Consider the following 16,208-nt stretch of genomic DNA (forward strand, 5'->3'; position numbering starts at 1 on the left):
TTTCACGGCATTCCCTGCGAGGGCGGGCTCACCCATCCCAGTCAGACTGCTCGGATGGGAGGAGGGGACTCCCTTGTGCTCCTGACGTTAAGAGCTCTGTTCGGAATTGAATCAAAAATGTGCTTCCCAGACTTCTGTTCAGGACGGTGGGGACGGAGAACGACTTCAACAAGCAGCCGTTTTTTGCTCTTTTTTTAATGAGGCCCAAAGCCATTTATGTCGAGCTTTTGCACAATACAACCCCGAAGGACATAATTCTAAAGATCATAAACAGTGTAAAATAATATGTTGACAAGTCTTAATGCATTTACAAGCCCCGTGGAATAAATAGGAATTATAGCACAACATTAATAAGAATTATATGGTAGCAATTACAGTTGTGAAATTCATCCCCCAGGTGTGAGGCTAAATTGCACCAGGGGCCTGCCTGGGTGCTCCGTGGTCCGTCTCTGCCACATCAATTATTTCAACACCAAATATTGGCATTTTTATTGGGTTTCATTTTAATAGGCATTAATAAGATTGTTTGAAGAGCCAATTGGGCCAGGCACAAGGACGCCGGCCTCTGAAGCTAACACTTAAAAGGACCCACGAAGGAAGGAAGGGACTTCAGGTTGATGGCGCGCCTCTTGTGTTTCAGGCACGGTCGATGCATTATCTCATTCAACCCTGGAGACGACTGTGCTTTCGAAACAGGAGGAAACCGAGTCCAGTGAGGTTCAAGAGCTTACGCGCTTTCAATGAGCTATTAAGGGACACTGCTTTTTCCCCCCACCGTGCCTCCCGGCCTCCACTGCCAGCTGCACTCCCTTTCGCTGGTTCTTTATCATCTATCACTCTGGAGTCCAGAGCAGTCTGTTTTGAGGCCTATTTAGAAACTCGGCTGGCACAGAAAAATCAATTTGGCAAAAGGTTTGGCATTCAACTTTCAACTGGGTTGAAATAACTCTGGGTTTCGGTAACCCTGCTGTATTGGGCCGTAGCCCCCAGGAATAAGAGACCCGTTTGGAAATGCTTCTACGCGACAACACAGGGGTATATACTCCGCCGTGTTTCGGAGTCTGTGAGCAACTTCTGAAATCTGTTTTTAAGTAGGGCATTGTTTAGGACATTTTACTCTTAAACAAATGCCACATGCTGGTGTCCTTTAAATTGCTTGTTAGAAAACTATAAATGCTATTTCACAAAGCTCCTCCAGCAGGCCTTCGGAAAGTTCGAATGACTAATTTACCCATCTAATTGGGCTAATTTGTTAACCTGAATACCAAGAACCATGCGACATTTACAACTTGGGGGGGGGGAACCTCAGACCAACTGAGGGCTTAATGAAGCCCAGCAGAAGAGAAAACTTCAAGACTCCACTGGATCAAAGGGAGCCAGCCCCTGAGGGGTGGAGGCTGGGGACACAGTCGCCTGGAAACCACGCGGCATCCTGCAGGTAGGGGGACCACACAGTTCATCATCCGAGCTGGGGCGCCTGTGAGGGGAAACGCCAGCCCCGGATGACAGGCGTGAAGGATCACTGTGCCTGGCTAACTGCCCGCCTCCCCCCCCCGACCTGGCAAGGCACCAGTTCACCACAGGGACCGCTGGGGCGCTCTGCGAAATTAACCGGCTCCCTTGGTAGGGGATCAAGAAGCACCTGTTTACACTGAATTCTCTCCTATAGCAGACATCAGTGCACGTCTTGGCTGGGCATGTCAGCTGAGTGACAAGCTACTGGCATCCGCTTTCTCTTCTGTGAAAGGGACACAAATCTCTTTCCTGCAGTTTAAGGATTAGAATTAACGCCTACTTGGGGCGCCTGGGTGGCGCAGTCGGTTAAGCGTCCGACTTCAGCCAGGTCACGATCTCGCAGTCCGGGGGTTCGAGCCCCGCGTCAGGCTCTGGGCTGATGGCTCGGAGCCTGGAGCCTGTTTCCGATTCTGTGTCTCCCTCTCTCTCTGCCCCTCCCCCGTTCATGCTCTGCTCTCTCTGTCCCAAAAATAAATAAAAACGTTGAAAAAAAAATTAAAAAAAAAAAAAGAATGCCTACAGAACGTCTGCACATAGTAAGTGTTCAAAAACGTGGAAGACAACGTAACATCACTTTTGTGATAACGTTACATGAACACGTTGCATATGATACGTTTAGAAAGGCCTGTTGTGAAATCAAGCAAAAACTAAGATAATTCTGAAAGACATGGGAATCTCCACAAGAAAGACAAGCGCATTGTGTGGACTTCTCAGTGTGGGCAGAGCTAAGCACCTCCCCATCTACAGGGAGGTCTGTGAGCCCAGGTCTGGGGGCTTGTGTGAGCCCTGGTCGGCCACTGACAAGCTGTGTGGCCCCGGGCAAGTGACGTCACCTCTCTGATCTTTTAGACTCCTCACCTGTAAAATGGGTTAATGCTACTAACCAGCCCTTAAGGCTGCGTGAAGCATAGCTGAGTTCCTGTTTTTCAAAACAATATACTGATGGGGCGCCTGGGTGGCTCAGTCAGTCAGTTCAGCGGCCGACTTCGGCTCAGGTCACGATCTCACAGTTTGTGAGTTCAAGCCCCGCATCGGGCTCCGAGCTGACAGCTCAGAGCCATGAGCCTGTTTTGGATTCTGTTTCCCTCGCTCTCTCTGGCCCTCCCCCACCCATGCGCTCGCGTGCTCTCTCTCTCTCAAAAATAAGTAAATGTTAAAAAAGAGTCGTTTTTTTAAAAATTTAAAACAATACACGGAGAACAATGCCTGGCACAGGATAAACATTAAAGGAGTATTTGGTACATTAACAAGTAAAACATTATAAAAACAGGTTCCTCATTTCGCCCACCGTTCCCTTGCTCTTGAGGGTACAGATGTGTGTGTGTGTGTCGGGGAGGGGGGCTCTGTTGCTTATCTTAACTGTACCCGAAATGCCACCCTGTCGTCCAACAGAGCTGTGAGCAGCTGGAAGGCGAGGCCTGGTCCTCAGCTGCTGGCCGTCTTTCACTCTGCAGCCAGGGGACCTGCGGCAGGTGGGGACAGGCGCGCTCTGCTCCCAGGCCACACGCACGCACGTGCCAGCACCCGCCTGGTGCTGACATCTGGAAGACGTGCCGGCAGGGCCCGGGGTGTCCTGCAGAAAACATCTGCAAACTGCCACCGCCCTTCGTCTGCTCTCGAACATCTTTGCGCCCTAGGAAGAGCGAACCCGAAACTAAAGTTACCTCCGGAGTTACGAAAACATTTGGGCCAAGCGCCTCTCTTTTGTGCTGTGTTCATTTCCTCGCGTCTTTGCATGGAGAGAAAATAAGCCCCGGGGCGGTTCATTTGTCATGTGTGCTGCGTCTGCGATTTTCAAAACGAACTTCGTGAGTTCCTGGTAGCTTCCAGACCGTTGCCGGAGTTGCCCCGCCCGTTATGGGAAGTGGGGCGTGGCAAAGCTGGTTCTCCCAGCAGGGGCCGCCCGGCAATTTGGTCCTACATCCGATCAATTAAACCTTGTTGAGTATGAGCATGTGCGAATGTATTGACTGGAAAAGGCATGTGTGCACGAACACGTTACTGTACAAAACATACGCAAATCAAAGGATGAGGATAAAAGAAGAAGTAAATGTATCGTAATAGAGGGGCGCCTGGGCGGCTCAGTCGGTTAGGCGTCCGACTTCGGCTCAGGTCAGGGTCTCACGGTCCGTGGGTTCGATCCCCGCGTCGGGCTCTGTGCTGACAGCTCGGAGCCTGGAGCCTGCTTTGGACTCTGTGTGTGTCCCTCTGTCCCTCCTCCGCTCATGCCGTCTCAATCAATGAGTCAATCAATCAAGTTCTGCTGGGGGACACTGGGTCATGGAATCAGAATCCTGGAACTTACGGGCCACTGCACCCCGCACTCAGCTGGCCCACGGCGGTCTGTGCGGAGGGCTTGCCTTCTCAGCGCTACCTGGCCCAGGATCGTAAGCGGCAAAAGGTTATGGTTATCCCTTTCGTCTTCATCCTCCTTTCTTCTCCCCACTCTCGCTCTCTCCTTTCTACAGGGCAGCCCCAGATCCTCGCGAGGGCCCGTTGAAAGGGGCGAGGTGCTCAGACACAAAACAGGAGAACCCCGGCCACGAACTGGACAGCCCCTCCTCAACTTCATGCTTAGAGGGCCCCAAGGAAGCCTTTCTGACAAAACAGAGCGAAAGCTCACGGACCCTAATTAAGAAGAACAGGTGACAGCTGCCAGCGGGTTTGACGGATCCCAGTCGTGGCGCCCCCGTGCCCTGGGTTGTGCTACCTGGGAAGCAGCGCAGGAGAACCCTCTCGGAGACATTTCCCCTGCATTTTGACACAAACATCGGTTGGCCTGATCAGGTGTCCAAACGTGACGAACCCGTTGTTCCCTGTTAGAAGAGAGTACACCCTCCCAGATCTGCGTCTCAAAAGGGAGCCCAAGAACGAAAGACGGGCTGCTGAGCACTCTGGCGGACGCTAGCCCGGCCACCTCTCTGTTACGATGGTCACTGCCTTTGCAGGTCCTCTGGCTACAACACTCCATGGCGCGGAGGGCCTGTCCTAACACGGCCTGTTCATTTCAGTCCACCGGTGGGCCGCAAGGGAAGACTTTCGGGAGGCATTTATGACACAGTAACAATGCCTGCTTTCTGTTGGCCTCCTTTTGCTTTCAGCCATTTGCTCCCCAAATTCTGGCGCTTCCCCCCCCCCCCCCACCCCATGCCTAAACCTCCCTGTGTTTACTTGGACTTCTTAATGAGAATCGCAGCCAAGAACGAGCAGGTTTTGTTTTACACACGTCGTTCTGGAGCCAGAAGGAGTGGGGAGCTGCTCCTGCCGCTTAGGGTTTGGGTGCCTCCTGTGTGCCTGGTGCTTGTCCCGTAACCAACCTTCTATTGCCCCAATTTAACAGAGGGGAGAGCGGGGGGGGGGGTTCAGGAAGTGACAGATGGTCACCTGGCCAGAAACAGACTGGACGGGTGCGAGGGTACTTGGTCCCAAACCCCGTGCTCCTTTCTTTTCAAATAATTGAACATCCCCTGCGTGACGGATCAAGACGTGACACACAAAACAAGGCCCTGGAGAGACCGGAGAGGAAGGAAAGGGGACGCATCGTCGTGTGGAGTCACAGCCGCTCGTGGGGTGCACACGGGAGTGTGTGGGAAGCGCTGGGCTCGAACACCAAGTGGTTTCAACCCTGCCCTCCCAGGGTGGTCACAGTCGAGTCTTCCAAAGAGGAGCTACATGAGCTGGTTTTTCAGAGTCTCCTTTGTCTTAGATACCATGACTTTTAAAATGCCACCGGTCAATGTGAGAGTTTCTCCAAGAAAATGTCATTTCACCGCGCCCTGCCCACATAAACACTGGCTGCCCGTGGTCTGCCTCGGGCTGACTTTTCTATCGCCACCATCCACGCTGCACAATCCCCACGCGGGGCCTGCGGTGGGCAGGACAGCAGCCAAGAGAGGCCACCCCGAGCGCCCCATTTTGGCATCTCAGTTTGGGGAGGAGCACAACCTAGCAGAGAGGGTTTCGTGATAAGGCCATTACCATTCTGCAGGATTGCCAGAAAGATCCTACCGGTGGTTGGCAAAGGAAGTAAAAACCAGAGCCTGTCTCATGCATCACATGAGAAAGCGAGGTGGTCCAGAGCCTCTGCACGCACACACACACACACACACACACACACACACACACACACACACACAGATTCACCCACCTGGACCCACATCACTGCCCAGGAGCCCTGCTGAGTGCCTCTGGCAAGCTCACTGTCACTCGCCCCAGGAGCCACTTCAAATCTTGTCTACTCCCCTCCAACCTCTGCCCATCTGTCCTTTGCTTACCCCTTTAGCCTGTGCGCATGGCCTGCTCTCCATTGGAGCACCTACAGTGTTCTCATTCCTTGTATTCATAAACATAAAACACTGACACACACAGACAGATGAAAACAAGTCAACCTTTTCCAGAAACCCAGCATACCCCATTTTCCCTATAATGCAGATCATTAATATTCATGCACAAGTGCTAACTGCAGTGACAGCAAATTAAAACTCTCCTGGGGTGTCAAATTCTGGCAAATACATTAGCAAAGAGTCGCCTGCCTTATAGATTTATCATTATAAATTAGCTTTAATTGGTACTGACCCAATTTATAGAAGCTACAGCAACAATCGTCTAAATGAATTGGCAGCATAATGATGACCATGGAAGACACGCTAATGGCTGGGGACTATGTGCCGAGCCTCGAAAGTTCTTGACCTCCTTGCTCCTGGCCTCAGTTTATTCCTGGATGTCATTCTCCCCCAACTGCAACTTAACTATGCAAATGGTCCTGGCTCTCTAAGCCAGAAGCAACCTTTCCCTCATAGGACTCAACACTTTCTAACTTACTTGGAGGTGCCTGGCCATTATCTTTGATAATGTGCCCAGTGCTGTGCTTGCACTTAAGGAGCCAAAGACATGAGCTTGTTGGATGAATTAATGAGGGAATATACTTCTCCGGCTCTAGTAGAAGGGGACCCCATATTACACAGCTCTTGACCTCCTACAGTCTTAAAAAAAGAGGGGCGCCTGGGTGGCGCAGTCGGTTAAGCGTCCGACTTCAGCCAGGTCACGATCTCGCGGTCCGTGAGTTCGAGCCCTGCGTCGGGCTCTGGGCTGATGGCTCGGAGCCTGGATCCTGTTTCCAATTCTGTGTCTCCCTCTCTCTCTGCCCCTCGCCCATTCATGCTCTGTCTCTGTCCCAAAATAAATAAAAAACGTTGAAAAAAAAAATTTAAAAAAAAAAAAGAAAAAAAAAAAAAGAAAAAGTGAGGGGCGCCTGGGTGGCTCAGTTAAACATCCGACGTCGGCTCAGGTCATGATCTCAAGACTCATGAGTTCGAGCCCTGCATCAGGCTCTGTGCTGACAGCTCGGAGCCGGGAACCTGGAGCCTGTTTCAGATTCTGTGTCTCTCTCTCTCTCTCTCTCTGCCCCTCCTCCGCTCACATTCTGTCTCTCTCTCTCTCCTTCAAAAATAAAAAAACATTAAACAAATTGTTTTTTAAAGTGAATATATTATCTTACTTGCCTTTTAAAACCCTCTAATGACTTCCCATATCAAGAAGCAACCCGATGCCTCATCATGACCTTATTCCATGTCATAGCTGCTTGGAACTTTATTATCCGAAGGACTTCTTCTCCCACCCTGGAGGGGTCCCCTTGCCAACTGAGGGCTCCAGCTGGGCATACTTCTCTGGGTCCCCAATCTCCCAGCTCTTCATGCTGGCTGGAGGAGAAAGAAACTGCCCCCCAAAACAAAATACCGTTTCCTCCTTTATTGTCCCCAGCTCCTGGCTATTTTTCAGGACAAATGGGCACCGAGAAATGACATCTCATACATGTGAAACTAACGTAACGTTGTGTGCCAACCATAAGAAAAACTGGCTATGTCTCTTCAGTACAGCCCAGATTTCAGCAATACCCACCCCCTGCCTTTCTGCATCCCATTAGGAATTCCACTCTTTTACCTTTGGGGGAGAGTAAAAGGACTTATTTTCCCTTAGCCTTCAAGTGGTTGCTCAAGAGTCATAGAGATTTAACCTAAAAGTCTTCTGTGACAATTGGCTGCTCTGGAGACCTACCCCCGATGCAGAGTCGGAGTGTTTTAAAAATGTGGACTGTGACCCCAAAGCGGGTCATACAATCAATTTGGTGGGGCATTAAAAAAATAAAGACAGAATGGAATAGAAGGTGTCAGAGTCTAAGAAGTCTTCATAAAACTTGTCTTAGGTGTGCATCTCAATTTAAAATACAGTTCTTAACTATGTGTCACGCTAAAACAAGCTTAAGGCTATTTTTGACCATTAGCATCTCAGTTTATAGTACTTCCAACTACAAGAACCATTTCATCCAGATTAGAAAACCACCAAACAGTTTTTTTTTTTTTCCAACGTTTATTTATTTTTGGGACAGAGAGAGACAGAGCATGAACGGGGGAGGGGCAGAGAGAGAGGGAGACACAGAATCGGAAACAGGCTCCAGGCTCTGAGCCATCAGCCCAGAGCCTGACGTGGGGCTCGAACCCACGGACCGCGAGATCGTGACCTGGCTGAAGTCGGACGCTTAACCGACTGCGCCACCCAGGCGCCCCTCCACCAAACAGTTTTAACCAACATTTAAGCAGGATGTAAAACAGGCTAAAAGAGAAGAGAAAGGTCATTCATTTTTGGCGACCGTCACCAAGGTATTGCGTCAGCTGGCAGGAACCTACAATCTACCTGAGAACGTGGGCTGTTGGCAAGCCAACCTCAGGACCATCTGGAGGGCACAAATAGACGGGGGGCCAACAGGTGAAATAGGAAAGTGACAGGTGTATACAATGGGCACCAAAGTATGAAGACAGTTCGTCACAAAACGAAAAAGATTGTGGTACCCTTTATGACTGCGTCCCACCATGATCTTGGTCAGTGCTCTCAGGGACAATCTCTGTTTTCAGAGTAGGTGCATCCGCTTCTAAAGAATGCCACAAGTCATTCACAGACCTTGTGCTGAACTAAGAAGGGTCACCCACGGTACCCTGGACTCTGCCCGGTCTGTCATCAAGTTGCCGAACAGAATGGGTTCTCAGAGTTTCAAATCAGCCAAGCTAAGTAGGGCAGGTAGCAAGCACAGGCCTGTGAGTGGTGAGTGGGCCTTCTGGAGCCAATGCTTTGGGCCAGACCCAGAGAATCACAACTGCCCTGAACCAGGAAGGAGCTGGAGCCAAACTCAGGAAGGAGAGACCTAAGTGTGTCCAAGGGCAGTGGGGAGATCCGCCTTCCCCGTCACCCTGATCGGCTCACTGGGAAATCACCGTCACAGGGGAAGTTCTCCTTATTCCCTGCAGCATCCCCAGCACCGAGCACAGCGCCTGGCCTCAGGGCGCCTTAGCTCGTCTTTGTAAAATGAACGAAATCCACAGGAGAGACCCCTGCACCGGAAGAACATTTGCTGTGTGCATAATGTGCACATCTTGTACTTCGTGATTATGCTTCTTTAAAACACAACGCCATCTGTGCATGACGTAACGAAGGGACGCGTGATGACGACATCAGGGATGACCTTGGATCTGGGGATCTGCGAGACGCACATCCTCCAGTTAACCCTGATGAGCACGGCTGCAAGACCACACCCAACCCTGTGCAGAGGCTGTGTGGGAAGGCAGGTGGCTCAGGGGCTTGGGAGCAGACTGCCCGCATTAGGATTCTGGCTCTGCCGTCGCTAGCCTTATTTCACCTCTCTCTACCTCCTTTCTGTTATCGGTGAAACTGAAACAACACTAGGGTTGACCTCACACAGCTACCGGGAAGACTGTACGGTTCAGCGTGGATAAGGTGATCAATTTCTGGCACATAGTCGTGTATATATTAGCACTAGCTGGAATTATTATTTCAATCAGTAATTAAAATTGTCTAGACTTGGGCGCCTGGGTGGCTCAGGCGGTGAAGCGTCTGGCTTCGGCTCAGGTCATGATCTCACGGTCTGTGGGTTCAAGCCCCGCGTCGGGCTCGGGGCTGACAGCTTGGAACCCGGAGCCTGCTTTGGATTCTGTGTCTACCTTCTCTTTGCCCCTCCCCCACTCATGCTTGTTCATACTCTCTCTCTCAAAAATAAACAAACTTTAAAAAAGTCTCAGTTTGAAAGAAATGACATAGGCTAGACAAAGCCTAACAAGAAATCACCTGGTTACAGTCATCTGCCTAAAACGCACAAAAATACCTGTACTTTGCATTTCCAATACAACGGATCGAGGTACTGATGTCTAATGCTGTCGGGGGGGGAAAAATAAAACGCTGATTTGGGATAAGACCGCTGCACTGACTTTTGTTAACTGGTTCACCGTACTGGGAGACCGGGGGATGAAAAGGACAAAGGCTCTCTGCCCTCGAGGCGTGCAGTGAGGATGCGGGCACCCCGGTAGTCTGTCCTCACACCTCAGACTCCTCCGCTGGGGAAATGACCTGCTTCTAAAAACATGAAATCTGGGGGTCCCTGGGTGGCGCAGCTGGTTAAGAGTCTGACTCCGGCTCAGGCCGTGCTCTCCTGGTTTGTGCGTTCGAGCCCTGCGTCAGGCTCTCTGCCGGCAGACGCACTGAGCCTGCTTTAGCTACTCTGTCTCCCTCCCCCCCCTTCTCCCTTTCTCTCTCTCAAAAATAAAAAAAAACATTAAAAAAATTATTAAAAACATAAAAACAAGAACTCTGCAAACAGTAGGGGCGGGAGGATCTCTTGAAGTCAGCACAGCCTCTCCGTGCAGTACAGGCACCTGCGACAGCTGACGATCGGTGTGGGGTCTTGCCTTCGAACTCCGAAATAGGTGTGCTGTGTTCACAGAGCGCACACCTACAGACGGCGTGAGTGTTTTTGTGCCGAGCGAGGGCTCGAAGAAGAGGGCTGGGAAGGAGGGGATGACGGATACTGAGGAGAAGCCTGCAATCACTGAGCTGAGAAATAATTAGGGTCCGCCCGCAGGAACCAGTTTCCACTGCACCGGAGTAACGGTCCCTTTCCAGACACAGCCGATGACAGGGAAACGCACCACAGCAGAAAATAAGTTATTCCTCTGGGGAATAATGTCATGGGAGTCACTGAAAGTTCACACAAATCTCCGCGATCTCCCATAAAAGCTCAGTTTCACACTTCGTCCCATGTGGAAACTACAGCCTGTGCCGCGTGAAAAACGAGTTTTATGAGAGTACTTCTGATTTTTAAGAAGGCTATTTGGCTTCGTAACAAGGCAGCTTCCTGAAAGCACCAGTGATGTCGTTTTTTTTTTTACATACTGCCCCTATCAGGCCGGCTTCAGACTCATCAGGGCCGCGTTACAATCCGGCGGAACGTTACGCGTGGGACAAACCTTGACAACAGCGATCGGGAGGGAGAAACTGCAGGGGCAAGAACTTCCCAGCCAAAGAGGTCGTTTTGGACATGTTATAAAAGCGAGTCAGACTTTTTCCACTCCGGACATGATAATAAAGGCTCCGGTGAGAAGCAGACAACGTGGCCTTGTCTGCTCCTAGCTCCGCCCATAGCTCCACCCACTCCCTACGAGCTGATTTACCAGGCTTTTCTTACGCCCGGGGGCGGGGCGCCATGGAGTGACTCCCCCTCCCCCCCATGGCACTTTGCTTTTTATTTCTATTTCTTTGGCAATATCTCACAGGGTCACAAGAGGACACCGTGGAGCCTGACAGCGTGCGTCCCGGCGCTGGCTCCTTCAGTGACTCACTAGGTGACCTTGGGCCATTCACTCAGGTCGTCCTGGGCACAGCACCCAGGGCCGAGGGCTAAATGAGTTAATACACACATAGGTGCTTCAACCGGTACCCGCCATTTAGCAACAACTATCTGCTGTTGGCGTTTTCACGGGCTGAGCAGACAGGTGACTTCACAAACTGAAACGTCCATCAGGCCAATGGACGATGCTCCGCTGCTTTTGAAGATCTTGGGTCACGGACAGACCCCAGGAGCCGCAGAAGTCAACAAAGCTGCCCACTGGCACGCGCATGGCCGTGGCTGGCTCCTGCCCCCTTGCTCAGCTCCCTGGGCTGGCTCCCGTGCTCTCGCCTCTCGCCCTTGGCTTGCTCTGGCCTGCTTGGGTTTGACCTACGCGGGGACGTGCTTCAGCAACCCTGCACCTGGCCACCACACCTCCAGATTCATCCACGCCGAGCGCGGTTCATGGTCAGCCCCATTGGGGTTTCTCTAGCCTTCCACCCTGGACAAGCTTGTGGAATGGGTTGCTCCGGCCTGACTCCCTCGACTCCCCTGACATATGATGTGTGTTGTGTAACAAAGACACGATGCTACTTCCTCAGAGGATGACGACCTTCTTCTCTACGGTGGACACAGCTGATTTGAGAAATGGCTTTGAGCTTTCCCTGTTGCCGAGACATAGAAGCATCAATTCTGGCCACGGGAGGTGGCCCGGTGGTAAGAGCGAGGCCCCGGGACTCGGACTGCCAGAATTCACGTCCTGTGTGCGGGATCTTGGGCGACTTACCTCCTTTCGGGCCCGAGTTACCTCACTGAAAAATGAGAACCGCATGGGGCGCCTGGGGGGCTCAGTCGGTGAAGCGTCCGACTTCGGCTCAGGTCACGATCTCGCGGTCCGTGAGTTCGAGCCCCCGCGTCGGGCTCTGTGCTGACAGCTCGGAGCCTGGAGCCTGCTGCGGATTCCGTGTCTCCCTCTCTCCCTGCCCCTCCCTCATTCACGCCATGTCTGTCTCAGAAATAAATAAATATTTAAAAAAAAAAAAAAAAAGGACTACAGCAGTGTCTATGTGCCCACTGGTAAGAACTGGGCCAGGTCACAGGACAGGCTTCCCACAGGGCCCGGCAGAGAACAGGGTGGATGGTCACACGCACTGGCAGCACGAGGTCTTTCTTCCTTGCCCAGAACAGAGGTGGGTGGACTCTTTTCCCTTCCTCCATCTTTGTCCCCTCTTCCACTACAGGGTCTCTCTGGACACAAGCATCATTAGACTGCAAATCCTGACTCGCAGGCTGCCTCTCCTCAGCGTGTTTACGGCAAGTCACGTCTAACAGAACGACGCCATATAAACGCCACGGGGCGAAAAACAAGAGGCGTCCCCCTGGTTTAGTAACAAGACTAAAGGTTTATGATTAGCTATCTATTGAAGGCTGGGAACAGGAATAGTCCTGGCCCCAATAAACCACATCTATCGGTCCCCAGGCAAGCAGCAACAGACATAAGGAGAGACCTGTCGTCCCGCCCAAACCCTCACACGGAAACGTGACGGGTGATGTATTTACAAGCCGGACTCCGAAATCACCAGGTGCTTCAGTTCTGTTCTGCCTGAACTGCCCGTGGCCAGTCGGATGGGAATCTGTCTGACAACGGATGAAGATGAAGCTGTTATTTCGGAGACTTTAGACATCTGTGTCCTGATGGCACCAACACGGAGGAGCAGACGCCGTGGCATCGGCTTGGCTTCTCCCATTCTTCGCGCCCGGCCTCCCCCGCTTCCGAGATACGTTATCAAACCGAAGCAGGGGCTTCTATTTGGGTCACTTCCTGGTGTGCTAATCCCCCGAGAGCGCTGACGGGCTGCTTTCTGGCCCCTTTTCCAGAATCCTATCCAGGAGAGGGCAGGCCAGGAAGATGCCCCCCCCCCCGCCATCTTTGACATGCGGTAGGAAGTAGGTTTTGCCCATAAAAAGCAAAAACAGAAACACAGTGACAAAAGACCAAGGTCCTTTTGCCCATTTTTTTCTCTTTTAGAGCTGGGAAATGGCATTTCTAGCAAGATCTGACCCTCTGGGCAAGATAAAGGAGAAATGGTGAATTTCTGGGTCTCCTCTTCCGAGAGCCTCCACTAACGGGCCCCACCTCGCTAATCTCATTTAAAAAAGCACCCCTTGGGGCGCCTGGGTGGCGCAGTCGGTTAAGCGTCCGGCTTCAGCCAGGTCACGATCTCGCGGTCCGTGAGTTCGAGACCCGCGTCGGGCTCTGGGCTGATGGCTCGGAGCCTGGAGCCTGTTTCGGATTCTGTGTCTCCCTCTCTCTCTGCCCCTCCCCCGTTCATGCTCTGTCTCTCTCTGTCCCAAAAATAAATAAACGTTGAAAAAAAAAAATTTTTAAATGCCCAAGCTGGACCTTTAGAGAATGTCATCACTGAGTCACCAAACGATAACATTTCAAGCCTGGAAAGGACCGCCGATATTCTGCGCCGACCTCCCCTCCGACAGAGGAGTACCTGCATCGATGCCCGGGGAGGTGACCTGTCCCCGGGCACATACTCAGCGCGAGTCCCGACGGGGGCCAAAGTCTGCCACCCAGGTCTGAGTCTCCTGTCTGGTCAGCGGCTTTCATGGGCCGAGGAAGTGGGAACCCCAGCCCTTGCAAGCCAGGTGATCGAGACCTCCCTCACCTCACAGATCCTGAGCCATAAAAGCTGTTCAAAGCGTATGACCAGAAATGGGCTCGGGACACACACTCCGTCTTCTGATACCACGTCTACCCAAACAGGTCGCCTATCTACTTTTCAGAAGGTGATGCTGAAAGAATTAAGTTCTTTTCAAAACTACCGGCCGTTAACAGTGCTTCTTAGGGTAGCTCTGACGGAGTCCAGGCGCTCCCCAGCCATGATCTGCACACACAGAGGCAGCTTCGTGGCTATACAAGGGATAAGAGGTTTAAACCCTTCTCTTAAACGGTTACTCTAATATCAAGGTAGAAGTTCGGTCCTGAGGGGAAAATGAAGGTGAGAATTCTTCTAAGTTCTCGCATCACTGAGTCACTTCACGGCCCCGTCCTCCTCCTCCACGGTGTTTGATTTGTGGCCAGCGCTAAATCCAAATGGCCCGTTTTTCAAATCAGCCCTGGCCCAGAGACATAAAGGCCGACCTTGAAGAAGCAAACCCAGTCCTGCGTGCCAGAGGGGTTGTGGTATTTGTAATTCGACTATTACAACCCTTAGCCTACCTCCCGTTTTCCAGCGGGGGCCTCCTGCTTCCTCCCGGGCATTGTTTTGCTCCGTAAGGAGAATGCACTTGATCCAAAGACAAACCCAACGACCCTTGGCAAGGCCTGTAAGTTCTACGTCATCCACAGATTTCCTCAGGGGCGAATCTGTGTGTCACAGACCAACAAGGGATGTGTTTTCCAGTTGTCTCAATGAGGATGAATGGACAGATATTCAGCAAACCTCTGGGGAGACGCAAGGAAACCTCTGGAATGGGCATTATCATCGGAGCCCATGCCACCGGCACGGGTGGCATTTGTAAATCTCGGGCTCTTTCAGGGGCACAGTTTTCAAGTTTCGGCCGTCCACGAGACACGCTTTGTAGGCCTGCGGTCTTCTGGAAAGTCAATGCTCAGCAAGCCAAACCCCAAATGTAAATGATGTGACGGTCTCAATCTTTTGGAAGCGGGTTCTACCTGAGCTGACTATCAAACAGTGATCCCGTGACACGCACACACGCAGGTCACGGGATCAAAGACGGGGACAAAAGTCGACTGGTGCTATCACATGCGCCTTGTCCCGCAATCCTCCAGAAAATCCAGTTGAACTACTTCGAAGGGGCGAAGGCAACTTGTTGTGATGTCATCACGCGAGGTGCCGTTGAGGCTTTATAGCTCGAGTGCCCGTAGTCTCTGGCAGTTGTTCTGCATTCTTACATAAATGCGTCCCCCAGCACCCCCAAACTCCACTCTCCACAGAAACGGGCTTTTCTTTTTTTTTTTTTCCAACGTTTATTTATTTTTGGGACAGAGAGAGAGCATGAACGGGCGAGGGGCAGAGAGAGAGGGAGACACAGAATCGGAAACAGGCTCCAGGCTCCGAGCCATCAGCCCAGAGCCCGACGCGGGCCTCGAACTCACGGAGCGCGAGATCGTGACCCGGCTGAAGCCGGACGCTTAACCGACTGCGCCACCCAGGCGCCCCAGAAACGGGCTTTTCAATAACGAACAGCCGGCTCTGTTCCACAGAGCACAGGAAAAACATGATAAACCCAAGTCGCACGGCCTTGGCTGTAAACATATTCTTACCCAAGATTTCTGTATAAACAAAACACGAGCTATTAACCACTTGCAGAACAACCACCAAAAAATGCGCCGGGTTTCCTGCAATTAAGCTGCAATGTTTTACAGTGTCATTTTATTTAGAACTGGAAAAGAGTAAATAAATAAATATATAAAAAGTCCAGCAGACCCCTCCCGCCAAAGGCTTATTCTGCAAATTAACTCTGCAGTAATAAAACGTGTGCCAGCTGGAATCCTTCCCCGGTGCTCTGTGGCACAGACAGCCAAAGCAGGTATACGGCTGAGAAAAAACAAAGTAGGGCATTTTCCACCTTCAGCCAGGGATGTTAATTGAACTTTGGCAAATGTTTAAAGATTTCTCTCTCCATGTACAAGAAAGAATTAAAAACAGTTGAGCTGGGGAAAATGAACATCTGTTACTGCCTTACGCTCACAACCACAATGAAAAACAGTCATAATTAAAGCGATTTTGCTTCCCTGCTCGTTAGATCTGTAATCTTGGGTTAAAAATATAAATGCAGAGGCTCCTAATTGTCTTTGGGGCTTTCTTCTCATGGCTGCTTGTAAAAAAGGTAGTTTACGCTGGGCTGCATTTTTTCCCGTCGGAAGAACAATACCAGGAAACAGATCTGCGTGGAAAGATAGGGGATGACAACAGGCAGCACCTACGCAATCGAGGCTCGTTTTATGAAGCTATGAAACAGTAGTCAAGAAGTGTTTTATATTTGGGAG

General features: G+C 51.3%; 1 protein-coding gene across 2 annotated transcripts in view; it reads right to left on the reverse strand.

Annotated features, from left to right (window-relative positions):
- Positions 1 to 16,208, reverse strand: part of JAZF1 (JAZF zinc finger 1) — a 351,615-nt gene that overhangs the window by 11,299 nt on the left and 324,108 nt on the right. The gene's annotated exons all lie outside the window — the stretch shown is intronic.

This window comes from Felis catus, chromosome A2 (genome assembly GCF_018350175.1).
Source record: "Felis catus isolate Fca126 chromosome A2, F.catus_Fca126_mat1.0, whole genome shotgun sequence".
NCBI lineage: Eukaryota > Metazoa > Chordata > Mammalia > Carnivora > Felidae > Felis > Felis catus.